The 27,783-nt window shown below is 40.7% G+C and overlaps 1 long non-coding RNA gene across 2 annotated transcripts in view; it reads right to left on the bottom strand.

Annotated features, from left to right (window-relative positions):
• The window catches only part of LOC149973016 (uncharacterized), a 100,540-nt gene extending 76,784 nt beyond the window's left edge, over positions 1-23,756 (bottom strand). For both annotated transcript variants that reach the window (XR_016490222.1, XR_016490221.1), the window contains exons 1-2: positions 23,619-23,756; positions 23,189-23,250 (exon numbers count right to left, since the gene is read on the bottom strand). This is a non-coding gene — a long non-coding RNA (uncharacterized LOC149973016). The remainder of the gene's footprint in view (positions 1-23,188; positions 23,251-23,618) is intronic.
• Positions 23,757-27,783: the final 4,027 nt, after the last annotated feature.

Here is a 27,783-nt window from a genome sequence, read left to right as displayed (position 1 = left end):
TTCATGTAAGGCAGGAGACCTAAACACGCCAGACCCTCTTTGAATCTATAAAGTAAAAAAGTCACAAAGTATTTGCCCTGAAGAATTCAACTCAGTTTATGAGATTCCTTAGATATATGGAACCTCACTGCTCAAGAGCATCCCGTAGCCTGCTTTCTAAGTAGAACTTTGTGGCTGACTCCACCAGGGCATCCCTCTCCAATGAGCGAATGTATCGCACTGAACCCAACATGACCAGTTGTTCGGAGGCTTCCATGACCGAAGATTGTGCCTCGTCAACAGTTTGTGCTAACTGGATCTTAGTTCAATAGTGAACAGTGTTTTGTGACAAATTCGCAAAACGATAAACTGATTATCACTACCCTTAACTATTTTAAACTTCAACTTCAATGCAGTAGGGAAGTCCCAAGGATCCCGGACAGCATTGGTGAATGGAGATTGGAAGTCATTTAATGCCTCTGTCTCTCTTTATTTCTCTTTCCATCCCGACTAGTAAATTAACTGATATTAAGACTCCACCATTTACAGTACATTTCAATGGATGGTGCTGGTTGGTAAAACAGGGCTATCTGAGATGGAGGTTATCATCATGTCAACTGCACATTAGCTTGAGGCTACAATCATCACCCTGAACCCAGGTGATGATTCTTCGGTATGTGTTGCAGTTGATGTTGATACCTTATCCATGCACAAACACAAGCATAACCACTCACTCTCACTGCTCTAACCAGTTGAAACGGTTTCATATTCAGACAAACCCAGATGCCAGTCTCCACTGCGTAACACAAAGTGTTAGAGTTTGTGAACCGTGGGCATAACACACAGATGGAACACTCTGCCAATCTGCTTTGTGAGTCAGTAAGTGCAAATAATTATAGTGAATAATCTGGGCTGTGTTGGCTGGATGTGTGCTAGAGGCAGAGGCAAAGTTATACACTTTGGAGAGGAGAGGACTGCATTCCATTTGGAGGAAACTCAAGAGACAACTCTGACTGATGGGAGTGGCTAATATGAGATGAGAGGAGATCTCACCTGCCAAGCACAGACTAATTAGACTTTCTAATCTACAACCAGACATTGTAAGGCTGATTTTATCAGAGAATGAGGTGTGTGATAATAATACAACTGCAGGGTTATGCGTATGGTACAACAACTTACCCCTGACAGATGTCTATGACGCAATTCAGTGCAACAGACAGAGAGGTGCTGATGTGAGACTAATGATGATCTTCCTCTCATTATTACCATCAGTGGTTTCTCACGAGACATGAGTAAAAAGGTGTTCATTTCTCCCCACACAGCTTTTGACGCAGGCTATCATTCAGCCATTAGATTTGCAAGAAGACACAAAGCCTCCCGTTCCGCTTGTTTACACTGAGCTGCACTGGTGTCGGAAATAATCATGGTTACATTAAGACACCGTGGAGCCGGAGCTAGATGTGAAGTTCACAGGAGCATATCAAATTGGGTGTCAAATTAAAGCTCAGAGGTAAGGTATATTTATATTTTTCAAATATTTTCCATCCTAAGAATTAGGAATAAGCAAAGGCTTTGATTTCTGGTCAAACAGAACAAGTCTTAAAAGGTATTAGAAATGCATCAAAACACAATGCTGTAGTAAAGACCCCTGCCAACTAATATCAGCACTTATATTTAGTTTTGGAGAAATGCTCTGCTTTCTTTAAGTTTAAGAAACATTGCATTGTACCTTGAAATTCCATGACTAAAAACCCACATATATATATATTTTTTATTTCTCTCCCCCATGAGGAAAGTTCACAGAAGTAACAAGTAAAGGTAGACCTATCAATTATTTTGTGTTTTATTGAATTTCCAGAATAAAAATCTATGTGAAATTATAATAGTCACAACCACAATTAGGTTCACAAGTTCGGACAGCACAGTACAGTAGGGCAAGGAAAAGTAGAGAATAGTTCAGTACAATACAGTACAGCACAGTATAGAAAAGTACTGTACTGAACTGTACTGTACTATGCTGTGCTTTTTGGAAAAAGTGGAAACATTTATTTAAATTCTGTTACCAAACTTTGCATCTGCACAGTTATTCGAGTAAATGTGTTTTGGTAAAATTTGCAGTGTAAATTGTTAAAAGTAGTCCTTGTGCATGGAGCTGTATGGTTTGTTAAACTTTGAAATCAATGGTTTTTGCTTGGCATACATTTTAAGTGAAAAATCGAGTCTCAGTGCAATTCCGTTACTGTGGAATGCATGAGCATTGGAAATGTTACGAGGAGTTTTGGTTGTCAGGTAAAATGTACGAGAGTAAAAGTTGTCAAAAATATTAACACTCACGTAAAGTACCGATAGTAAAGCTAGAATCCTTAATTGAAACAATAACAAAGCCAACACCCCACCTCTGTTTTGGTAAAAAGCTCAGGGATGGGCCTGGAGAATTGTAACCACTCTCATATTCATAGATGGAGGGAGCTAAGGATGCAAGGAATGACTATGCATGATATTAAAATTTATAGTTTTACACTGCTCAAAAAAATAAAGGGAACACTAAAATAACACATCCTAGATCTGAATGGATGAAATATTCTTATTAAATACTTGTTTCTTTACATAGTTGAATGTGCTGACAACAAAATCACACAAAAATGATCAATGGAAATCAAATTTATCAACCCATGGAGGTCTGGATTTGGAGTCACACTCAAAATTAAAGTGGAAAACCACACTACAGGCTGATCCAACTTTTATGTAATGTCCTTCAAACAAGTCAAAATGAGGCTCAGTAGTGTGTGTGGCCTCCACGTGCCTGTATGACCTCCCTACAACGCCTGGGCATGCTCCTGATGAGGTGGCGGATGGTCTCCTGAGGGATCTCCTGCCAGACCTGGACTAAAGCATCCGCCAACCCCTGGACAGTCTGTGGTTCAACGTGGCGTTGGTGGATGGAGCGAGACATGATGTCCCAGATGTGCTCAATTGGATTCAGGTCTGGGGAACGGGCGGGCCAGTCCATAGCATCAGTGCCTTCCTCTTGCAGGAACTGCTGACACACTCCAGCCACATGAGGTCTAGCATTGTCTTGCATTAGGAGGAACCCAGGGCCAACTGCACCAGCATATGGTCTCACAAGGGGTCTGAGGATCTCATCTCGGTACCTAATGGCAGTCAGGCTACCTCTGGCGAGCACATGGAGGGCTGTGCGGCCCCCCAAAGACATGCCACCCCACACCATGACTGACCCACCACCAAACCGGTCATGCCGGAGGGTGTTGCAGGCAGCAGAACGTTCTCCACGGCGTCTCCAGACTCTGTCACGTCTGTCACGTGCTCAGTGTGAACCTGCTTTCATCTGTGAAGAGCACAGGGCGCCAGTGGCGAATTTGCCAATCTTGGTGTTCTCTGGCAAATGCCAAACGTCCTGCACGGTGTTGGGCTGTAAGCACAACCCCCACCTGTGGAGGTCGGGCCCCTCATGGAGTCTGTTTCTGACCGTTTGAGCAGACACATGCACATTTGTGGCCTGCTGGAGGTCATTTTGCAGGGCTCTGGCAGGGCTCTGGCAGTGCTCCTCCTTGCACAAAGGTGGAGGTACGGGTCCTGCTGCTGGGTTGTTGCCCTCCTACGGCCTCCTCCAAGTCTCCTGATGTACTGGCCTGTCTCCTGGTAGCGCCTCCATGCTCTGGACACTACGCTGACTGACACAGCAAACCTTCTTGCCACAGCTCGCATTGATGTGCCATCCTGGATGAGCTGCACTACCTCAGCCACTTGTGTGGGTTGTAGACTCCATCTCATGCTACCACTAGAGTGAAAGCACCGCCAGCATTCAAAAGTGACCAAAACATCAGCCAGGAAGCATAGGAACTGAGAAGTGGTCTTTGGTCCCCACCTGCAGAACCACTCCTTTATTGGGGGTGTCTTGCTAATTGCCTATAATTTCCACCTGTTGTCTATTCCATTTGCACAACAGCATGTGAAATGTATTGTCAATCAGTGTTGCTACCTAAGTGGCAAGTTTGATTTCACAGAAGTGTGATTGACTTGGAGTTACATTGTGTTGTTTAAGTCTTCCCTTTAATCTTTTGAGCAGTGTACTTATTGTTTTGCCTCTACAGTGTTTATTTACATTTAAATTCTTTACAAACAGTGGAGGAAAAGACAGTTGAACTAAGCTCATTGAAATAGATAATGTAATTGACACGTAAAAACTAAGTTTCAACGAGGTTTCAGAAAATAGCATGGCACTCCTATGCAGCAACACAAGTTGTTCATGATATAAATGATGCCGGCGACAAGAAACAGCACGGTGTCTCCCTGTTCATTGAGATGCCAAAGGCAGTTGACACAGTTGATCATGACATCATCCTGCAAATACTTGTCAATGCAGGATTATCTGATCACGCAGTCTTATAGTTCAAATGCTCCCTGTCAGATAGAACTTGGTGTGTCCAGTTTGATGGCAAGTCATTTTGATATGTTAACTGTCCAGAAGGGGGTGCCACAGGTGCCACTTCACGGACACCGACGGCACGCTTCCAGACAAACTAAACACCTTCTTTGCCCGCATTAAGGACAATACAGTGCCACCTTTGCGGCCCGCTAACAAGAACTGCACCCTCCCCCCTCTCCTTCTCTGTGGGTGACGTAAGTAAAACATTTAACCTCTTGAAGCTAGGGGGTACTATTTTTATGTTTTGAAAAATAACGTTCCCAAAGTAAATGGCCTATTTCTCAGGACCAGATGCTAGACTATGCATATAATTGACAGATTAGGATAGAAAACACTAAAGTTTCCAAAACTGTCAAAAAATTGTCTGTGAGTATAACAGAACTGATATTGCAGGCAAAACCCTGAGAAAAATCAAACTAGGAAGTGGCTTCTATTTTGAAAACTCTGTGTTCCATAGCCTCCCATTGCTCCATTTAAAGGGATATCAACCAGATTCTTTTCCTATCGCTTCCTCAAGGTGTCAACAGTCTTCAGACAGAGTTTCAGGCTTTTATTTTGAAAAATGAGCCAGAACGATAACATCGCGTCAAGTGGTCACATGAGTTTTGCTCGTGCAACAGAATTTGGACAGCTATTGTTTTCCCTCTAATACTGTGAAAGACATTTGCGGTTGATATATTATCGATTATATGTTTTAAAAACAACCTGAGGATTGATTATAAAAAACGTTTGACATGTTTCTGTGGACATTACGGATATTATTTGGAATTTGTCTGCATTGTCGTGACCGCTCTTTCCTGTGGATTTCTGAACAAATGCGCCAAACAAACAGGTATTTTGTATATAAAAATAGTCTTTATGGAACAAAAGGAACATTTGTTGTGTAACTGGGAGTCTTTTAAGTGAAAACATCCGAAGATCATCAAAGGTAAGATTGCTTTTCTGATTTTCGTGACCAAGCTACCTGATGCTAAGTGTACTTAATGTTTTGTTATGCGATCGATAAACTTACACAAACGCTTGGATTGCTTTCACTGTAAAGCATAATTTCAAACTCTGAGACGACAGGTGGATTAACAAAAGGCTAAGCTGTGTTTTGCAATATTGCACTTGTGATTTCATGAATATGAAAGTTTCTCCTTTTCAGAGCTCTTGGACATCGTGATAATCTTCAAGAGCTTTTTGAGCAGGGCCTTTCTTTTACACATTGAAGGCCTTGCAAAAGTATTCTTCCCCCTTGGCGTTTGTCCTATTTTGTTGCATTACAACCTGTAATTTAAATAGATTTTTTGGGGATTTCATGTAACGGACATACACAATAGGCAAAATTAGTGGAGTGAGATGAAAAAAATGACTTGTTTCAAACAATTCTAAAAAATAAAAACAGAAAAGTGGTGCGTGCATATGTATTGATCCCCTTTGCTATGAAGCCCCTAAATAAGATATGGTGCAACCAATTACCTTCAGAAGTCACATCATTTGTTAATTAAAGTCCACCTGTGTGCAATCTGAAGTGTCACAAAAGTGTCACATGACATGCCCCAAGCAAGGGGCACCACCAAGCAGGTAAGCGGCACCATGAAGGCCAAGGAGCTCTCCAAACAGGTCAGGGACAAGTTTGTGGAGAAGTAAAGATCAGGGCTGGGTTATAAAACATATCAGAAACTTAGAACATCCCACAGAGCACCATTAAATCCATTATTAAAAATTGAAAGAACATGGCACCACAACAAACCTGCCATGAGAGGGCCGTCCACCAAAATACACAGACCAGGCAAGGAGGGCATTAACCAGAAAGGCAACAAAGAGACCAAAGATAACCCTGAAGGAGCTGCAAAGCTCCACAGCGGAGATTGGAGCATCTGTCTATAGGACCACTTTAAGCCGTACACTCCACAGAGCTGGGCTTTAAGGAAGAGTGACCAGATAAAAGCCATTGCTTAAAGAATAAAATAAGCAAACACATTTGGTGTTCACCAAAAGGCATGTGGGAGACAAACATATGGAAGAAGGTACTCTGGTCAGATGAGACTAAAATTGAGCTTTTTGGCCATCATGGAAAAAGCTATGTCTGGCTCAAACCCAACACCTCTCATCACCCCGAGAACACCATCGCCACAGAGAAGCATTGTGGTGGCAGCATCATGCAGTGGGGATGTTTTTCCATTGGCAGGGACTAGGGAAACTGGTCAGAATTGAAGGAATGATGGATGGCGCTAAATACAGGGAAATTCTTGAGGGAAACCTGTTTCAGTCTTCCACAGATTTGAGACTGGTACGGAGGTTCACCTTCCAGCAGGACAATGACCCTAAGCATACTGATAAAGCAACACTCGAGTGGTTTAAGGGAAAACATTTAAATGTATTGGAATGGCCTAGTCAAAGCCCAGACCTCAATCCAATTGAGGATCTGTGGTATGACGTAATGATTACTGTACACCAGCGGAACTCATCCAACTTGAAGGACCTGGAGCAGTTTTACTTTGAAGAATTGTCAAAAATTCCAGAGGCTAGATGGTCTAACATGTTTTGGTCCTGTACAGTCGGGAGGATAGAGCTTTCTAAGGAGTGTTACTGAACGAACAAAATTAATGTGAGCTACCGTATTATAGCCAGGAAGGTGGGGCTTCCAAGGGCGGGCTCGGCATCCATTGGCCCATTGGGGCGTGATTTTTGTTTTCTTCAGGTGAATATTATTGGTCGTTGACTCCCGATAGTATGTTATATCTTGTTCCCTCCTTCAGGGATCAATAGTTATATTTATAACTGTATGCTTTATGTTGTAAATGTGTTTTCAACTTTGTGTGCTGCTATTTTGGACAGGTCTCTCTTGTAAAAGAGGTTGTTAATCTCTTTTAATGAAACTAACCTGTTAAAATAAAGGTAAAAACAATGATGCATTTATAAATTATATTATTCCAATGTAAATGGATATTTACAATTCATTTAAATGTAAACTAAATTGGATGGGGGGGTGCATTCAAATATTTTGGGGATTCTCTCTGCATGCAAGTGTCTGCCATTGCAGGGAGCATCTTGGGACTGTCAAAAAACCCCACCAAAAAACAAAACTACTGTTAATCTGCCCAAGATGCTAGGGTCACTTATTGGCTTTCAGCCTGCACACACATCTCCACATGATCAAATCAGCCGATAACACAGTGCAGAGACACACAACCCACTAAGCTACGCTAAATCAAAACCTGACTGCTGTGTTATGATAGCACCACAAGCCTCATCTCTCTCCCGTGTGGTGGTCCTACCGCACCAGGGTTATCCCGTTTAATAAGGGGAATAAAACGAAAATGGTCATCTAATCTGACCAGAATCACATCACAGATCACACACACACAAACCTTGTTTACTTTTAACTGGTCTGTAAGCTTGGATAAATACATAACTATCTACCTCACACCACACGGCTAGATAAAAGCAGATGACAGCATAGTGAGCAGTATGGTGGTGAAAACATTTGATAGCATGGATGCCCTTTGAGGTATATACGTACAGTACGCTGCAGGGTTCCTCTTTGATTTAAAGGCCTAACCTCTCGTTATCTAATTGAGTAGATTAACACAAGGCCGGGAACTTAAATTGGGACTCTGGGGAGCAAGAGAGCCGGGGGGGTAGAGACAGTTGCCCCTTTCACCTCACCTGATGGTGATGTCATAGCACCCACACTGATAAAGAGAGACACAGCAAACACAGTTGAAACAGTTGAAGCATAACAAACACAGTTGAGACACAGCAAACACAGTTGAAACACAACTAACCCAGTTGAGACACAGTCAACAGAGAAAACATACACAGAAAACACACAGATGTACACTACACAGTGCTTGTTCGTTGGTATTTTCCACGTGACTAAACTGTAACAACGTACGATGCTCACTGAACCATTTCCAATTCTATTACCATTGTTGTTCATCAACGAGCGCACACGCTGAGAAACATTACACAATCATTTTGTCAATGGAGACGACATTCCATCACGTGGAGTGTTTTTCATTTGGCTCCTGATCAGACCAAGGGGAAAGTCACACATGAGAGGGATGCAGAGTAACGTCTGTTTAGAATCAAAATGATCAAACTCAAGTTTTCAAGCGCAATCAAAGAGGACATGTGGTTAAATGACTAATTATCATTACAGAAATAGAGTGGTTAAAATCTGAAGCCTTATTATATGATTATTCTAAGAGTACAGTGGTTGGCTAACACAAACACAATGCTGATTAATATTCTAGAACCTAGTTAGGTTCTTTGCTTGTAAACCCCTGCCTACTTTCCACATGAGGCTAATTAGCGATAGCAATTATCCTGCCTTCCTTGCTGTTATTATGATTGGGGCCAAGGTACATGCTTGCTAATTCAGGTGCTGCAGCGAGCGACTTTGAAACCTCTTTGGTTGTAAATAAACACACAGGCTACCACACACACACACACGCAGACGCACGTGCACGCACGCAGACACACACGCAGACGCACGTGCACGCACGCAGACACACACTAAGCAACTAAAAAAAAACACACACCTTTTTGTTTGGAGGCATCAGCAAAGAGCAAACCGGGGTCATTAAGGTCATTAATTACGCGCAATAGGATCAAAGTTCATGTTTTGATGAGTCTTTTCTCTTTTCTCATTGGTTACCTGATGGAAAAATCACAAGATTTCACATGTGGCATTTCCACATGGTTTGCACATTTGAAATCGTGTTTTTGGAACCCTCCACATGTGATGATGTGGATTTACACATGTGAAATCATGTGTTTTGGAACACTTCACATGTGATGATATTTCACATAACCTTTCAAATGAGATTTCACAAGTAATGCCCTGCAAACAAAAATGAAACGTCATGCCACACACAATGATTTTAAATTCAAAATCTGACACTTATGCTTACCTTGTGCTTGTTTATTTACACAGCAATTGTTATTTTTACCAGGGATTTGAACTCACAATCTCTTGGTTCGCAGCATTCAGATCTTTCTGCTACACCACAATGTACAGTGCCTTGCGAAAGTATTCGGCCCCCTTGAACTTTGCGACCTTTTGCCACATTTCAGGCTTCAAACATAAAGATATAAAACTGTATTTTTTTGTGAAGAATCAACAACAAGTGGGACACAATCATGAAGTGGAACAACATTTATTGGATATTTCTAACTTTTTTAACAAATCAAAAACTGAAAAATTGGGCGTGCAAAATTATTCAGCCCCCTTAAGTTAATACTTTGTAGCGCCACCTTTTGCTGCGATTACAGCTGTAAGTCGCTTGGGGTATGTCTCTATCAGTTTTGCACATCGAGAGACTGAAATTTTTTCCCATTCCTCCTTGCAAAACAGCTCGAGCTCAGTGAGGTTGGATGGAGAGCATTTGTGAACAGCAGTTTTCAGTTCTTTCCACAGATTCTCGATTGGATTCAGGTCTGGACTTTGACTTGGCCATTCTAACACCTGGATATGTTTATTTTTGAACCATTCCATTGTAGATTTTGCTTTATGTTTTGGATCATTGTCTTGCTGGAAGACAAATCTCCGTCCCAGTCTCAGGTCTTTTGCAGACTCCATCAGGTTTTCTTCCAGAATGGTCCTGTATTTGGCTCCATCCATCTTCCCATCAATTTTAACCATCTTCCCTGTCCCTGCTGAAGAAAAGCAGGCCCAAACCATGATGCTGCCACCACCATGTTTGACAGTGGGGATGGTGTGTTCAGCTGTGTTGCTTTTACGCCAAACATAACGTTTTGCATTGTTGCCAAAAAGTTCAATTTTGGTTTCATCTGACCAGAGCACCTTCTTCCACATGTTTGGTGTGTCTCCCAGGTGGCTTGTGGCAAACTTTAAACAACACTTTTTATGGATATCTTTAAGAAATGGCTTTCTTCTTGCCACTCTTCCATAGAGGCCAGATTTGTGCAATATACGACTGATTGTTGTCCTATGGACAGAGTCTCCCACCTCAGCTGTAGATCTCTGCAGTTCATCCAGAGTGATCATGGGCCTCTTGGCTGCATCTCTGATCAGTCTTCTCTTTGTATGAGCTGAAAGTTTAGAGGGACGGCCAGGTCTTGGTAGATTTGCAGTGGTCTGATACTCCTTCCATTTCAATATTATCGCTTGCACAGTGCTCCTTGGGATGTTTAAAGCTTGGGAAATCTTTTTGTATCCAAATCCGGCTTTAAACTTCTTCACAACAGTATCTCGGACCTGCCTGGTGTGTTCCTTGTTCTTCATGATGCTCTCTGCGCTTTTAACGGACCTCTGAGACTATCACAGTGCAGGTGCATTTATACGGAGACTTGATTACACACAGGTGGATTGTATTTATCATCAGTAGTCATTTAGGTCAACATTGGATCATTCAGAGATCCTCACTGAACTTCTGGAGAGAGTTTGCTGCACTGAAAGTAAAGGGGCTGAATAATTTTGCACGCCCAATTTTTCAGTTTTTGATTTGTTAAAAAAGTTTGAAATATCCAATAAATGTCGTTCCACTTCATGATTGTGTCCCACTTGTTGTTGATTCTTCACAAAAAAATACAGTTTTATATCTTTATGTTTGAAGCCTGAAATGTGGCAAAAGGTCACAAAGTTCAAGGGGGCCGAATACTTTCGCAAGGCACTGTATGTGTCAGTAACTGACTTCACCTGTATTCCCACACTTTGGACTTCAAAGTAAATCTCAGCTTTTTTAAAACATGCACTAAATAAAAATGATTAGATTTATCATAGGGATTCAGGAGTAACATTAAAGCAGAATGATATGCCCCACCAACATTAGACAACTATACAGAAAACCCTCAAATTGCTGAAATAAGTTAATTAAATAAAACATTTGAGAAAATAGTAGTGGGGATGGCACTCTTGCAGAGATACAGTTGAAGTCGGAAGTTTACATTCCTTGCTTAGCCAAATACATTTAAACTCAGTTTTTCACAATTCCTGGCATTTAAAGTAAATATTCCTTGTCTTATGTCAGTTAGGATCACCATTAAGAATGTGAAATGTCAGAATACAAGTAGAGAGAATGATTTATTTCTTTCTTTCATCACATTCCCAGTGGGTCAGAAGTTTACATACACTCAATTAGTATTTGGTAGCATTGCATTTTAAATTGTTCAACTTGGGTCAAAGCCTTCCACAAGCTTCCCACAATAAGTTGGGTGAATTTTGGCCCATTCCTCCGGACAGGGCTGATGTAACGGAGTCAGGTTTGTAGGCCTCCTTGCTCGCACACGCTTTTTCAGTTCTGGCCACAAATCTTCTATGGGATTGAAGTCAGGGCTTTGTGATGGCCACTCCAATACATTGACTTTGTTGTCCTTAAGCCATTTTGCCACAACTTTGGAAGTATGCTTGGGGTCATTGTCTATTTGGAAGACCCATTTGCGACCAAGCTTTAACTTCCTCACTGATGTCTTGAGATGTTGCTTCAATATATCCACATAATTTTACTTCCTCATGATGCCATCTACTTTGTGAAGTGCACCAGTCCCTCCTGCAGCAAAGCACCCCCACAATATGATTCTGCCACCCCCACAATATGATTCTGCCACACCCATGCCTCACGGTTGGGATGGTGTTCTTCGGCTTGCAAGCCCTCCCCCTTTTCCCTCCAAACATAACGATGGTCGTTATGGCCAAACAGTTCTATTGTTGTTTTATCAGACCAGAGGACATTTCTCCAAATTACCATCTTTGTCCCCGTGTGCAGTTGCAAACTGTAGTCTGGCTTTTTTAGAACGGTTTTGGAGCAGTGGCTTCTTCCTTGCTGGGAGGTCGTTCAGGTTATGCCAATACAGGACATGTTTTACTATGGATATAGTTACTTGTGTATTTGTTTCCTCCAGAATCTTCACAAGGTCCTTTGCTGTTGTTCTGGGATTGTTTTGCACTTCTCGCAACAAAGTATGTTCATCTGTAAGAGACAGAACACGTCTCCTTCCTGAGCGGTATGACGGCTGCGTGGTCCCACGGTGTTTATACTTGCATACTAGTGTTTGTACAGACGAACGTGGTACCTTCAGTCGTTTGGAAATTGCTCGTTTTAAAAGAGGCACTGAGTTTGAAGGTAGGCCTTGACATACATCCACAGGTAAACCTTCAATTGAACCTTCAAATTATGTCAATTGGTCTATCAGAAGCTTCTAAAGCCATGACATCATTTTCTGGCATTTTCCAAGCTGTTTAAAGGCACAGTCAACTTAGTGTATATAAACTGATGACCCACTGGAATTGTGATACAGTGAATTATAAGTGAAATAATCTGTCTGTAAACAATTGTTGGAAAAATTACTTGTAACATGCACAAAGTAGATGTCCTAACTGACTTGACAAAACTATAGTTTGCTAACAAGAACTTTGTGGAGTGGTTGAAAAATGAGTTTTAATGACTCCAAGCTAAGTGGATGTAAACTTCCGACTTCAACTGTATATTATAGGATATGAATGTTTAGGGGAATGCTGCAGAGCTTGTGGCATAGCAGAAAGGGTGTTGTACCTCAAATCCTGAATTCGTTTTTTGTTCACATGTGAAGTGTTCCAAGAACACGTTTTCACATGTGAAAGGTCAGATGACGTTTTCACATGATTTCACAATTTACGTGTGAAATTATGTGATTTTCCACTTCTGACGTCATGTCATTCAACATGAAACTCCACAAATGTTTGTTTTGTAGTAAGTTACCAGCTCCTGAGTTGCTGTGAATTTAGTGTAAACAACTTTTAATGTATTTCTACAGCTGAATTGTATTTTGTCAGCAAATATGCAACAACAAACTGTATTCAGGAAGTACACAGAAACTCAAATTGTAATTCAATTTTTTTTTAATACTGGAAAACTAGGAATTGGGTTTACTTTCTGAATTGACTAGATAGAACATAAATGGAATTGACCTAAACATTGGTTAAAAACCACACCTGGGAGATTAACTCACAATCTCTTAGATGACAGAAACCTAAAATTCCTGCTTTGCCACCAGGTCTGGGTCATGACAGAGATCGGCCACAGATTTATTTGCAAGTATACATTCCTGCACTTCACTAACAGCGTCCCGAAATCAAGTCAATAATGGTGCAATTATCTGACAACACCAACTAAAAAGTAGCAGTGCTCAGGAACACTTGACTTTAAGGCCTAGATTCAGTCAGACCAAGCGTCAACACTTGATAGTGTTAAAGCTGTCAAATCTGTGAACGGCTGCTCGTGTGGTCATTGTCACAGAGTCACACCCCTCCTACTCTTGTTAGAAGTTCAATCAACAAATATACATTGTTTAAAGCCCACTTTTGAAAGTCTCAGTCACAAATGCTAGCTTATTGAAGCATGATTATTTTGAGTTCTCAGTTAATCTTTCACCAGTAAGGTGTCCAGAATGTTCTGGACATTGTTGACTCAAATTAGCAAAATATTCATTAGTCAAAAAGTCAAAAAGATCAGTTGTTAAAAAGAGCCAAACTTCCCATTACTATTTTATCAGAATTTAACAAGGCCAGGGAACTAACAATATGCAAGCTTAATGTTTATGAACAGACATTCCCTCTTATGGGAGACCAAACAGAGCAAGCTGAAAGCCACGCCTCAAATAGGCCACTCCTGTAATCTTCTGACAGGTTGCTGCTGTTACAGTATTCTGCCAATCAGCAAGTGGTGTGCATGTTGTCAACAGACGAGTCCGTGAAGGCACAGTAGGTTACTGGCAGGATTGCTAGTGGCAGCAAGTGCCCTGTAGGTTACTGGCAATGTTCTTCCAGTAAATGATTGTGACTTTTACAATAAGTATCCAGTTAAGAAATGACAAAGTCACAGCAACAAATTGCCATTAAGATCATGGAAAATGTACAATGACCACTTCAGCGTGCAGCTCATTGCTGACACATTCTCTTACCACGCTTACAGAATATATATCTTCAACAGAAAAACTAAACTTATGTTGGCATAACCATCAAACTGCTACAACACTTTCACTGACGGTTGTAAGAAATACAAATATATTTGGCAACGCTCAAAAATATGCTAATGAGCCCCACCAGTACATTGACCCCACCTATTAAAGCGCATTGATGATCCAACCTTATATTTTAAATATTGGGCAGAAAATTGTCCCATTATACCTACAAAGTACAAAACGGTACCATGTGAGTTCATATGTGTACCTGTGAAGTTTACCCTGGACCTGTTTGTACTCCAGGTTACAATATCCTAACCATACCTTTGTTTTGTGTGTGTGTTAATATACAGTAAGTGTACAAAACATTAGGAACACCTGCACTTTCTGTGACATAGATTGACCAGATGAAAGCTATGATCCCTTATTGATCTCACCAGTTAAATCCACTTCAATCAGTTTAGATGAAGGGGAGGAGACAAGTTAAACAAGGATTTTGACCTTGAGACAATTGAAACATGGATTGTGTATGTGTGCCATTCAAAGGGTGAATGGGCAAGACAAAATATTTAAGTGACTTTGAATGTGGGTATGGTAGTAGGTGTCATGCTCATGGATCTGGTGGTGTAGCTGCACTGTGGGAGGACATTTCAGTTTGTCAGCTCCCAAGAGGTTATGAGTTGAAATCCCATTTAAGGCCAGGAAGGCGGGGTCACAGTATAAGATTGTATAGTAATTGAAGTCAGAATACAGATGCATACTGTCATTTTATAGAAATGACACCTTCAAGTTGTTATATATATTTACTTTATTTTGTACTGCAACTTTAGACAAAGCCCAGAAATATATTCCTGCCAATCTTCATTATGACCACAGACCTGGTGGCGCAGCAGGAACTTCACGTAGCTAGCAACCAAAATGTTGTGAGTTTAAATACCAGGTGATGTTGAGTTCCAAATAATCAGCATGCTATCCATTAACACCTGAATTTAGCTGTAAACGTCCAGTGGAATGTGACACAATGTCCTAAAATCGTCCCTGGAACAAACCGGGAACTGGACAAAAACTGCAGGAGACCATGACTGTTTAAATTGAATTAAAGTCAGTTATGTCTTTCAAAGTAAAATGTTCTAACTAACATTGGACTCCTGGGTTTTCACGCGCTCAAATGTTGTCACGTGTAGTGTCACGGTATCACACGTGGAAACATTTATTTCACACGAGATCGTGTTTCCACATGTGCTCACATGTTGTCATGTTGTTCACGTTATCGTTGGCTGAGATTTTGCATCCCCCTGTTGACACATTTATTTCACATTCATTTCACATGAGATCACGTTCTCACATGTAGTTTTATGCAGTGGTTTAAAGTACTTTAGTAAAAAGACATGAAAGGATTACTTAAGTCATTTTTTTTGAGTGAGTATCTGTACTGTACTATATTTTACTTTTGCTTTTACTTCACTACACCCCCCCCCCCCCCCTCCCCGTTGTACCCCCCTTCTCCTTTATTAGCCCGGAAAATATCCACTATACCAGATGACACATACTTCCATTCACTTCAATCCCCATGTATCAAATATAAATGATCGTTTTCTTAGAGATTAGGGTGGACAGAGAACATATTCTTTGTCCACCCTAATCTCTCTTCCATAATTGATCATGGAAACAGAGAAAGAAAAATTGCATATAGAACATTTAGTTGTCTCAGATGTCCAAATGAGTCTTTCTTGATCCCGGTGCAAATGGTTTTATGAATTTTCCTACGGTCTTTGAGTATCCGTCTGAGAACACATGCCGCTGTGCAGTCGGCACACCGGCACGAGATAACGTTACACTTTGAATCTCCAACAACTTTCAGTCTAAATTCAGTCTGAGCTCCGATCCAGTGAATTTGCATTTGAAACATGGGCATGAGAGTTGACAGCTTCCATCAGATCACTCTGTTTCCCTCACTCTGAGTGCACTTCGCCTTCCACTCTTATCGGCTTCACAAAGTCAATACAATAATTACTTTTGATATCTACGGATCCTAGAGCAGAAAAATAGTGCACAGTAAGCTCTCCCTCTCTCTCTGAAAAAAGCCCATTATTTCCAACTCAGCAAGTTTGCCATAGACGACACCTTCAATGCCAAAGACCCACAGTAACCTAGAAAAATTGATTTAACATTTAATTAGATGATAAAGTGAAATAACAGAATAAAATCAATGTCACTAACCTAACATTACTGGAATTGGAATGGAAGAAAAAGCTTTAAGGAAAGCATATGGACATCGCTTCCTGACTTGAGGAGGGGTTTTGGCATGGGCAGTTGTGATGTTTTAATAACTTCAAAGAGAAATCATTCTCACTGGCAAGTCTAATATACAACCGTATATTTGATATATCCTTCTCCAGCGAGACGATATAATGTTTAACCTCTGTGTTACTGTAATAATCCCGTTGAAGAAAACAATGTTTCAGATTTTACTCAACCTGGCAGAGGAGGATTTGCCTGATACCTCTTTTCTATGCATCAAGAGATATATATATATATATATATATATATATATATATATATATATATATATATATGTATCTCTTTCTCTCTCTTTGAGCCAGGGGTATAAGCTTTATGAATGGCATCTCTCATCCTCTGTGTCAGTGTGTATTTCTACCTCTGCTGCTGTCACCTCTAACCCTGCACATGCTCTCTATGGCTTGCAGCCACTTCGGAGGTACTCTGACTGTCGGATGACTTTCCACAATATCAGAACCAAAATAACAACCATAAAGACACGCTAATCCAGGAGTTTCTCCAAAAGAAAAGAACAGACAATTCTAGAATAGAGTAGAATAGAACAGCAGCATGTACTCAGCAAGCAACTCATTTTAGAATGATTAATAGCGACCTGACCTGTTTAGTACACTGGCCTCTCATCTGAATGTTAACATCCTGGTTGTAATATTAAGAGAGCAGACACACCTGAGCCCTATTAAAACCAACAGACAGGTGGTGAGAAGTCTCTTGTGTTGTTCTGATACAGGATCCACAGTAAACAGCTGTATCTCTCCTCTCCTCCACTTCCCTGAATTCTCCTCTCCTCTCCTCTCCTCTCCTCTACCCCTGCCATCTCCAACAGACTTCATATTCTAGGTTTGTGTGTATAGCCCAGTGTTTGTGACACTAGGGAGGCTGGAGGTGACCCTTCAGTTGATATGCATTAGCTTTCCACAGTTTCTGGCAGCTATCAGATTCCCAACAACACGCTGCAAGGGGGGAAATTGAGTTTTAAGGCGAAGAGAGAAGATTTGGCTGCTTTTTAAATTTGTTACAGTGTCTGTAGCGCTCCCACAGGAGGTAAACTTCAATCTGAGGACGAAGAGGTCTGTGTTAAAGTAATATAGAGAGGAAAGCTGAGCCCAACCAACCTGTCAATGTGATTCTGCCTCTCCATACTCATACAGTGTTTTTCTATTGGTGTACAGCACTGGAGAAAGTACCACTGCCCTGTCCACCAGGGGTTTGTCATTGTAGCCTAGGACCCATATGTCAGATGTATTGGTCTATGACATGTAGCATAAGTGTCAATTCAATTCAATAGCAGTTCAATTCAAATTCCATTGAAGCAAATTAACTGGACACTCAATGATAGACTGACTGAAGCTGTACATTAACATGCAATTCTTTCATAGCCTTCTCCCTCACTCTGTGTATAGCTCTGGTCTGTGAGGAGCAGCTAGTGACAGATTTGAGTTGAAATTGTCTCTGACAGGCCAGCCCTGGCCCTCATCTCTCATTCTGAAGGCTAGTCTGTCAGCCTCTTTCCCCTTTCTCCTGCTCTCCATATCCTCTTCTCCCTCTCCCCCTACTTTCTCTTTCCCTCCATTCCTGTCTCTCTCTGTCTTGCCACATCAGCACCCTCCATTTCTTCATCTTTCCCAGCCTCCCTGCCTCTCCCTACTCATTCTCTGTTTCTCTCTCTCAGTCTCTCTCTTCCTCACATCCTGATAGACATGAATGTATTTAACCAGTGGTGTATTGAAGTAAGGGAGATGCTGATGATGGTTCAGAGATGTGGGGCAGAAGGGTCAGCTGTTCCACATAGAGCTGTTATTATAACCCATTAAAACAACTCCTACGCAGTTGTACACATGGTTTATGTAACTGTGTATGCAGATGGTGTGTGTGCAAGTACAGTATCTGTGCACGCATGCTTAATAGTTTTTTTCACTTACATAGATTAGTACCCTTCACACTCCAAGTCCCCTGGGTACATCTGAAATGGCAGCCAATTTTTATACCTTTATCAAAGTAGGCAAGTCAGTTAAGAACAAATTCTTATTTACAAATACAGCCTACTGGGGAACAGTGGGTTAACTGCATTGTTCAGAAGAACATATTTTTACCTTGTCAGCTCGGGGATTCGATCCGGCAACCTTTCAGTTACTAGCCCAAAGCTCTAACCGCTAGGCTACCCACCACCCATATTTTCGATATAGTACACTTCTTTTGACCAGAGCACTTTGGACCCTGGTCAAAAGAAGTGCGCCAGCGAATAGGGTACCATTTGAGAAGCAAACTCCATGTTTACCTAAAGGCTTGTCATTATATAAACTCAGCAAAAAAAATATACGTTCCCTTCACTGTCAACTGCATTTATTTTCAGCAAACTTAACATGTGTAAATATTTGTATGAACATAACATGATTCAACAACTGAGACATAAACTGAACAAGTTCCAAAGACATGTGACTAACAGAAATTGAATAATGTGTCCCTGAACAAAGGGGGGGTCAAAATCAAAAGTAACAGTCAGTTTCTGGTGTGGCCACCAGCTGCATTAAGTACTGCAGTGCATCTCCTCCTCATGGACTGCACCAGATTTGCCAGTTCTTGCTGTGAGAAGTTATCCCACTCTTCCACCAAGGCACCTGCAAGTTCCCGGATATTTCTGGACACACCGCCTCAGACCATGACCTACCCTCCACCTCCAAATTGATCCATCTCCAGATTACAGGCCTCAGTGTAACACTCATTCTTTCGACGGTAAACGTGAATCCGACCATCAACCCATGTGAGACGAAACCGCAACTCGTCAGTGAAGAGCACTTTTAGCTAGTCCTGCCTGGTTCAGCGACAGTGGGTTTGGTGAGGACCTGCCTTAAAACAGGCCTATAAGCCCTCAGTCCAGCCTCTCAGCCTATTGCGGACAGTCTGAGCACTGATGAAGTTCCTGGTGTAACTCGGGCAGTTGTTGTTGCCATCCTTTTTTTTCTTTTTTTTTCTAAGGGGTGGATCAGCTTAATATTGCAGAAAGAATGTTGCTTCCATCAATGTAATTGTCTGCATCATTTCCAATCCCCCATATATGTTTTTGGTAAATATACAGTGGGGCAAAAAAGTATTTAGTCAGCCAGTAATTGTGCAAGTTCTCCCACTTAAAAAGATGAGAGAGGCCTGTAATTTTCATCATAGGTGCACTTCAACTATGACAGACGACATGTGAAAAAAAATCCAGATAATCACATTGTAGGATTTTTAATGAATTTATTTGCAAATGATGGTGGAAAATAAGTATTTGGTCACCTACAAACAAGCTAGATTTCTGGCTCTCACAGACCTGTAACTTCTTCTTTAAGAGGCTCCTCTGTCCTCCACTCGTTACCTGTATTAATGGCACCTGTTTGAACTTGTTATCAGTATAAAAGACACCTGTCCACAACCTCAAACAGTCACACTCCAAACTCCACTATGGCCAAGACCAAAGAGCTGTCAAAGGACACCAGAAACAAAATTGTAGACCTGCACCAGGCTGGGAAGACTGAATCTGCAATAGGTAAGCAGCTTGGTTTGAAGAAATCAACTGTGGGAGCAATTATTAGGAAATGGAACACATACAAGACCACTGATAATCTCCCTCGATCTGGGGCTCCAAGCAAGATCTCACGCCGTGGGGTCAAAATGATCACAAGAACGGTGAGCAAATATCCCAGAACCACACAGGGGGACCTAGTGAATGACCTGCAGAGAGCTGGGACCAAAGAAACAAAGCCTACCATCATTAACACACTATGCCACCAGGGACTCAAATCCTGCAGTGCCAGACGTGTCCCCCTGCTTAAGCCAGTACATGTCCAGGCCCGTCTGAAGTTTGCTAGAGAGCATTTGGATGATCCAGAAGAAGATTGACCATATGACATTCTCCCAGATGAAACCAAAATATAACTATTTGGTAAAAACTCAACTCGTCGTGTTTGGAGAACAAAGAATGCTGAGTTGCATCCAAAGAACACCATACCTACTGTGAAGCATGGGGGTGGAAACATCATGCTTTGGGGCTGTTTTTCTGCAAAGACACCAAGAAAAGGACGTTTCTTTTTTTGCTGAGTTTACATACATAAAAATGTGATATTGCTCATTTTATTTTTAAAACATGCAAATGTTATGAGCTCCACAATAAGATACTGTATGTTTAATTAACATGTAATTATTAGCATTGTCCCAGATAGCAGGCCTGATTTCTTTATTTAGTCTGTTTATCTATTCAGGTCTATTGTATTAGTTTTATGTTCATTACCCAAAGCTAATGAGGGTGTGTTTGTGTGTGTTTGTGCACGCTTGTGTTCATCTTGTGTGTTTACGTGTGTGCCTGCGCACACGTGTTTGTCTGTTCCCCTGTTCACATAGTAATTTGCAGTAAACAGGGCCCTCTGAGACACAGGCCTGCCTGGATGCATTTTTCAATTCAATCATCATTAGCCCGGGTCTCACTGATAGCCCAACAATACAAACACGCGCACACACACACACACACACAATGGAGATAAAAGCACACCTGCTTCTCTCCATGCTCTCAGGTACTGAGTAGGAATACAGGATTAGCATTGAGTAGGTCAGAATATGATGTGAATGGGAACAAGCATATTGAAGTGCTAATGTGCTCACAGACGTGAATATGTACACTGTACGACATTAGTGACTAATCGTATTCCAGTTACAGCCACTCATAATCACTTATGATAACCCTAATCCTAGACTAGTGCTAGCCCTAATTTAAACAATTTAATCCCATTGGTCACAATACCAAACAATATTTGTACTTTGCAAGCGCTAGATAATTTGTATTTATCAACAAATAAGTCATATGTTAAGCATTATTAAGGTGTCTACCTGTAACGGCTGTCGTCCGTCGATGAAGGTGAGGACCAAGGTGCAGCGTGGTAAGTGTTCATGATTTGTAATAATAATCCAAACTGAACACTGAATAACAAAACAACAAAGAGACAACCAAAACAGTTCTGTCTGGAGCAGACACACAAAGACTGAAAACAAACACTCACGAAACCCAGGTGGAAAAAGGCTGCCTAAGTATGATTCTCAATCAGAGACAACTAACAACAACTGCCTCTGATTGAGAACCATACCAGGCCAAACTCAAAAACCAACATAGAAAAACAAACAGACAGCCCACCCCAACTCACGCCCTGACCATACTAAAACGAAGGCAAAACAAAGGAACTACAGTCAGAACGTGACACTACCATAAATCAGAGAAGTTTGATATGATTTCTCAAGGTGATCACAAAACCACAAGCATAAATCTACAAGGTTAACTTTTACAGACAAATTTGGCATCGGAATTTGGTATTCAACCGTTTATAAAACAAATATATTGTTGAAATGTGTCGTGGCAGAATCAGAATTCTTTAGGTAACATTTATAAATAAGATGTTTTATTAATTATTATAAGTATGCTTATGTAGAAAAAGTTACTTGGGCCCAAAGAGGGGAGAGGTCGGGTTAGTCTTATCTGTGAATGTGTCTGTAAACTATTCCTAAACCATGTGAAGGGATGGTGTGATTAATGGGGAACCAGTTAGGTTGGCTCCACAATGTCTGTGTGCCAGTCACGTCTCACTGTAAGCTTGTCCAGGAGGGGGAATGTATTTGACATATGCCATTGGATGAGGTAATGTTTTGGGTCCTAAGTGGTACCAAAAATGAGATAGGAGCTTTGGTTTAGGAGACCAAACTGAACGATAATTTATAGCTAATGCTGTAAATTATGGGATACTCATTTTTCTGGTAAAAGGTTATTTGTATAATGTTCCTAAGATCTGTTATTCGTCATGTGAGTTTTGATGGGTGTGTCTTGGCTATAAATCATACCAAGGACTGTTTTGTAAGCACTCTCAGAGAATTCATTTATGACTCTGAATTGATCTGAGAGTCAAGGGGCTATGGTGAAGCTCATATAATTAAAGATGGACTTTATGATAGCTCTGACTTGTGTGTGGTTTGCTCTCTCATGATTTGGTAATACAGAATTTCCACGACAAATGTATAAATGTTTTCTTTCTAAATGTAATGTATAAAGGGTATAGTTAACATGTGCCTACATTTTCAATACATTGAATCCATGATGCTCGTGGTTTATTAAAATATATATCTTAACGGTCATATTTGTGACCAATGGAATAATACATTAGCTCTAGCAGATTATACTTTTTTCAGTAGATTGAAGACGAGTTCGGTTATGGATATACTTGATGACAGCGGTGTGAAGTACTTAAGTAAAAAATACTTTAACCTTTCTGATCTCCCCATCCCGGATCCGGGTTCGTGAATACAGACTCAAGCTCATTACCATAACGCAACGTTAACTATTCATGAAAATCGCAAATGAAATGAAATAAATATGCTAGCTCTCAAGCTTAGCCTTTTGTTAACAACACTGTCATCTCAGATTTTCAAAATATGCTTCTCAACCATTGCAAAACAAGCATTTGTGTAACAGTATTGATGGCTAACGTAGCATTTAGCATTAGCATTCAGCTGGCAACATTTACACAAAAAAACAGAAAAGCATTCAAAAAAATCATTTACCTTTGAAGAACTTCAGATGTTTTCAATGAGGAGACTCTCAGATAGCAAATGTTCAGTTTTTCCTGAAAGATTATTTGTTTAGGACAAATCGCTCCGTTTTCTGCGTCACGTTTAGCTATGAAAAAACCCCTGTATCCAGGATTGTGTAAATCTATCAGCAAGCTCATTAGCATAACACAACGTTAACTATTTATGAAAATCGCAAATGAAATGAAATAAATATGCCATCTCTCAAGCTTAGCCTTTTGTAAACAACACTGTCATCTCAGATTTTCAAAATATGCTTCTCAACCATAGGAAAACAATCATTTGTGTAAAAGTAGCTAGCTAGAGTTAGCATTTCGCGTTAGCATTTAGCGTTAGCATTAGCGTTAGCATCCAGCACGCAACATTAACAAAAACATAAAAGCCTTCAAATAAAATAATTTACCTTTGAAGAACTTCTGATGTTTTCAATGAGGATACTCTCAGTTAGATAGCAGATGCTCAGTTTTTCCAAAAAGATTCCTTGTGTATTAGAAATAGCTCCGTTTTATACATCACATTTGGCTACCAAAAAAAATCCATAAATTCAGTCCTCAAAACGCAAACTTTTTTCCAAATTAACTCCATAATATCGACTGAAAACATGGCAAACGTTGTTTAGAATCAATCCTCAAGGTGTTTTTCACATATCTCTTAATTGATACATCGTTCCTGGAAACATGCTTTCTCTCCTGAATCCCAGGAGAAAATGCCTGCACCTGAAGATTACGCACAAATTTAGACAAAGGACACCGGGCGGACCTCTGGAAAATGTAGTCTCTTATGGCCAATCTTCCAATGATATGCCTACAAATACGTCACAATGCTGCTAAGACCTTGGGCGAACGACAGAAAGTGTAGGCTCATTCCTTGCGCAATCACAGCCATATAAGGAGAGAATGGAAAACAGAGCTTCAGAAATTCTGCTAATTCCTGGGTGATGCATCATCTTGGTTTCGCCTGTAGTTCTGGGGCACTTACAGACAAAATCTTTGCAGATTCTGAAACTTCAGAGTGTTTTCTTTCCAAAACTGTCAAGAATATGCATAGTCGAGCATCTTTTCGTGACAAAATATCGCGCTTAAAACGGGAACGTTTTTTATCCAAAAATGAAATAGCGCCCCTAGAGCTCTAAGAGGTTAAAGTACTACTCATGTAGTTTTTTGGTGTATCTGTACTTTACTATTTATATATATTTTTTACTATTTTTACTCCACTACATTACTAAAGAAAATATGGAACTTTTTACTCCTTACATTTTCCCTGACACCTAAAAGTACTCATTACATTTAGAATGCTCAACCAGGATAGAATTAGGGCACCCATCAATATAACAAGTTGTCATCCCTATTACCTCTGATCTGGCAGACTCAGGACACACAAATACTGTATTTGTAAATTATGTTTGAGTGTTGGAGTTTGCCCGTCTGTCCGTAATTAAAAAGAAGAACATTGTGCCGTCTGTTTTGCAAATTCTAAGAAATTTGATGTATAGCATTTACTTTTACTTTGTACTTTTACACTAGTATGACGATTGAGTAACCTGTTGTGACTAGGGGGCAGTATTTAGATTTTTGAAAAAAATAACGTACAGTGGTAGAAAAAGTACTCAATCGTCATACTAGAGTAAAAGTAACGTACCCAAAGTAAACAAAATATTTTGTTAGGGCAAGATGCTAGAATATGCATATAATTGACAACTTAGGATAGAAAACACTCTAAAGTTTCCAAAACTGTAAAAATATTGTCTGTGAGTATAACAGAACTGATGTTGCAGGCAAAAGCCTGAGAAAAATCCAATCCGGAAGTGCCTCGGGTTTTTAAAGCTCTGCGTTCCAATGCGTCCCTATTGAGCAGTGAATGGGCTATTAACCAGATTACTTTTTCTACGTATTCCCCAAGGTGTCTACAGCATTGTGACGTAGTTTTATGCATTTATGTTGAAGAATACCCGTAAGTGGTCACCTGATGGCTCTCAGTGACTCACGCGTAAAATACAGAGAGCCATTTTTCTAATCAGTCCTACTGAAAAAACAATTGTCCCGGTGGATATATTATCGAATAGATATTTGAAAAACATTGATGATTATAAACAACGTTTGCCATGTTTCTGTCGATATTATGGAGCTAATTTGGAATATTTTTCAGCGTTTTCGTGACCGTAATTTCCGGCCGATTTCTTAGCCAAACGTGAAGAACAAACAGAGCTATTTCGCCTACAAAAATTAGATTTTTGGAAAAAATGAACATTGGCTATCTAACTGGGAGTCTCGTGAGTGAAAACATCCGAAGCTCATCAAAGGTAAACTATTTTTTTGATAGTTTGATTGCTTGATTTGATTGCTTTTCTGATATCCGTGACCAAGTTACCTGCTGCTAGCTGGACAAAATGCTATGCTAGGCTATCGATAAACTTACACAAATGCTTGTCTAGCTTTGGCTGTAAAGCATATTTTGAAAATCTGAGATGACAGGATGATTAGCCAAAAGGTTAAGCTGTGTCTCAGTATATTTCACTTGTGATTTTCATGAATAGGAATATTTTCTAGTAATATTTATGTCCGTTGCGTTATGCTAATTAGTGTCAGTCGATGATTACGCTCCCGGATCCGGGATGGGGAGTTAAGTACATTTAAAACCAGAAACATTTAGGATTTTACTCAAGTAGTATTTTACTGGGTAACTTTCACTTTTACTTGAGTCATTTTCTGTTAATAAAGTATCTTTACTTTTATTCAAGTTTGACATTTGAGTACTTTTCCATCACTGCTTGATGATCTCAAGATGATGTTACAGATGATTTTCCCATTAATAATTATACAGTGTATTCGGAAAGTATTCAGATCCCTTGACTTTTTCTACATTTTGTTACGTTACAGACGTATTCTAGAACAGATAAAAAAAAAAAATTTTCAATCTACAAAACAAAAACAGGTTGTTTGCAAATATTTTAGAAACAAAACAAAACAGAAATACACATTTCCATAAGTATTTAGACCCTTTACTCAGTGCTTTGTTGAAGCACCTTTGGCAGCAATTACAGCCTTGAGTCTTCTTGGGTATGACGCTACAAGCTTGACACACCTGTATTTGGGGAGTTTCTCCCATTCTTCTCTACAGATCCTCTCAAGCTATGTTTAGGTTTGCTGGGGAGCGTTGCTGAACAGCTATTTTCAGGTCACTCCAGAGATCTTCAGCTATTTTCAGTTCACTTCGATCGGATTGAAGTCCGGGCTCTGGCAGGGCCACTCAAAGACATTCAGAGACTTTTCACAAAGTGTTTAGGGTTGTTGTCCTATTGGAAGGTGAACTTTCGCCCTGTCTGAGGTCCTGAGCGCTCTGGAGCAGGTTTTCAATAAGAATATTTCTGTAATTTGCTCCGGACATCTTTCCCCCGTCTCCCAGTCCCTGCCGCTGAAAAACATCCCCATAGCGTGATGCTTCCACCACCATGCTTCACCGTATGGTTGGTGCCAGGTTTCCTCCAGACGTGACGCTTGGCATTCAGGCCAAAGAGTTCAATCTTAGGTTCATCAGACCATAGAACGTTTCTCATGCATCCCCCCATTATGCATCCCCACTTGCTCTCTCGTCAAACAGCATCCAAACAGTAGACCTTTGTGGCACTACTGCTGGTGCTTCTGCTCCATCTGCTCCCTCTTCTTCCTGTTGCCCTGGTGCCTGAGCCAGCTGACTGCTGGGGCTGTCCCTCCCTGCTACTGAGGTAATTCTTTGAAGGGCCTCATCAATCGCTCTGTCATCACCGAAGGCTAACTTCTTAAACCTGGGGCAGCGGTTTCTGATAGCACATGATTATATTCCATTCTGTGGAACTTTCTGTCAATTGATCAACGTAGTGTCCATCAACTCTGTCACATGTCCTGTGGTTACATTTGCTTTCTCTGGCGGCTTGCTGGGATTCGCTGCAGACTCTTACACAGGAGTATCATTTTTGAGGCTGACACATAGCTGAAAAGAGAGAACAGTAACTTATTAGTTCAGGTTCATGTTTGTCTACTGATACTACATTTACATCTACTGCTCATATACATATATAGTACTGGATTAAATAATGATGTAGTAATAACTGCTTACTGTACCTCTCTCCGCTGATCTCCACAGTGACTTGTGCAAAGGGTTCCAGGACTCTGCACACCTCCTCCTCCACCTCCTATTCCTCTTGGGTCAGAGCATCAACAGGTGCATTGACAATGGCCAGGGTAGAGATGATGGCATCCTTTGACTCAAGAAACTGCTCAACATGTTGAATTCCACCTTGTAGTGCACTCTTGTTTAGGCCTCAGCTCAGGCATCCCCATCTGGTGTTGTGTTGACTTTAGTTTTTCAGCATCTACTGTGCGCCTGTGGAAGTGTTCCACAGCTGCTTTCACTTTGTCCTCAGTGGGCTTCATCACCTTCATCTGCTTACAGCCCAACACCGTGCAGGACGTTTGGCATTTGCCAGAGAACACCAAAATTGGCAAAATCGCCACTGGTGCCCTGTGCTCTTCACAGATGAAAGCAGGTTCACACTGAGCACATGTGACAGAGTCTGGAGACGCCGTGTAGAA

This window comes from Oncorhynchus mykiss, chromosome 21 (genome assembly GCF_057628025.1).
Source record: "Oncorhynchus mykiss isolate SJ-2025 chromosome 21, ASM5762802v1, whole genome shotgun sequence".
In the NCBI taxonomy this organism is placed as follows: Eukaryota; Metazoa; Chordata; class Actinopteri; order Salmoniformes; family Salmonidae; genus Oncorhynchus; species Oncorhynchus mykiss.
This window is presented reverse-complemented; position numbering and strand designations above follow the sequence as displayed.